Source organism: Leopardus geoffroyi, chromosome C1 (genome assembly GCF_018350155.1).
Source record: "Leopardus geoffroyi isolate Oge1 chromosome C1, O.geoffroyi_Oge1_pat1.0, whole genome shotgun sequence".
NCBI classification, from domain to species: Eukaryota; Metazoa; Chordata; class Mammalia; order Carnivora; family Felidae; genus Leopardus; species Leopardus geoffroyi.
The window spans coordinates 37,667,867-37,669,549 of NC_059328.1; the positions used below are offsets into that span (position 1 = coordinate 37,667,867).

At 43.1% G+C, this 1,683-nt stretch overlaps 1 non-coding gene across 1 annotated transcript; it reads right to left on the reverse strand.

The window, feature by feature from the left end:
* Window positions 1-939: 939 nt before the first annotated feature.
* LOC123600221 lies at window positions 940-1,071 on the reverse strand. Its single transcript, XR_006713580.1, has one exon. It is a non-coding gene; the product is annotated as a small nucleolar RNA SNORA72 (small nucleolar RNA).
* Between the last annotated feature and the right edge of the window lie 612 nt (window positions 1,072-1,683).

Sequence of the window (1,683 nt, forward strand, 5' to 3'; positions counted from 1 at the left end):
TGATGTCAGCAGCAGCATGGATTGGACATGGTGTGATCTGACTGCACCTTATCTTTTCATGCGCATCTTGGCCACTTAAAGCCTACATCCCACACCTCAGACTCCTATCAGCCTTTCCTGGAACATGCCCAATGCCATCTTACCTCTAGGCCTCTGCCAGTGCTATTCCCTTTGTCTGGAGCACCCTTTCACAAAATCCCCACTGGCTCTTGATCTCTGCCCAATTTGATGATTTTCCCCCAGACTACTTAATCTGTCCAAACCTCACCTGTTTTGGTTAGATGGACTATGAAGCCATAGCCCTTAAATCCCAGTGCATCCAGGGTAGGGGTGCCAGGCTTAGCAAATAAAAATACAGGACACCTAGTTAAATTGAATTTCAGGTAAACAATGCATAGTTTTATTTTAATTAAAAAAATTAAAATTTTTTTTTATTAAATTTTTTTTGACGTTTATTCATTTTTGAAAGACAGAGAGACACAGCGCAAGCAGGGAGGGGTAGAGAGAGAGGGAGACACAGAATCCAAAGTAGGCTCCAGGCTCTGAGCTGTCAGCACAGAGCCTGACATAGGGCTCAAAACCATGAACCGTGAGATCACAACCTGAGCCAAAGTCGGACGCTTAACCGACTGAACCACCCAGCGCCCTTAAAAAAATTTTTTTTTTTTAAAAACAAGCTCTAGCCAATTTTATTAAAGAAAAATTTTACATGATTTACTTTTCACCACTCTGTTCTGGCATGCTTCAAATGATACCAGAATCACCTAGAAAATAAAACATAAAAGTTTTACAATTTGTTTAATGGCAACTGGTAGTCATCAAATTAGCAATGGTTATCTTCAAAAATTATTACACTAGCTTTGCTGTCATTTCTCAAGGATGACCAGATACTTAGAGTCACAGACATTTTCCACAGATGCATCATGTAAGTCAGACTTGGTTTATCACCAGCATTGATAAAACTAGACCTAGGGAAAGAACTAAGTCTGGGGACACATGCATGGTCTTAATATAGTGAAAGTTTAGCCTGCCTTGATTATTACAAAATCAGAACAGTGAGAATATTCACGTAAAAATTTTTTAATGCTTATTTATTTGAGAGAGAGAGAGAGAGAGAGTGTGTGAGCGGGTGAGGGGCAGAGAGAGAAAGAGGGAGACACAGAATCTGAAGCAGGCTCCAGGCTCTGAGCTGTCAGCACAGAGCCCAATGTGGGCTTGAACTCACAAACTGTGAGATCGTGACTTGAGCTGAAGTCAGACACTTAACCAACTGAGCCACCCAGGCACCCCTGAATAGTTTTTAGTATAAGTATGTCTATACAATATTTGGGATACACTTACACTGAAAATTATTTGTTGTATACCTGAAATTCAAGTTTAACTGGACATTCTGTATTTTATCTGGCAACCCTAATCCGAGTTTGTATACATATAGTAGCTCTGCAACCTTCTGGGAAGGGGGATGCTTCTGTTATGGCTCAGACTGAGGAGGACCTGGGAGCCTGGAAAAGAATTGGCCTGAGGGCCCATCTGGTCTAGGGTCCTTGCATTATAGACCACTGCCCAGAGAGTGGAAGGATGTGCCCAAGTTCACACAGCAGGGTGGGGGTGGGGTGGAGTGGCAGAGGGGAGGCCGGACTTGGGCTCCTAATTCCCAGCCCTGGCTCCCTCCTGTGCCAGCAG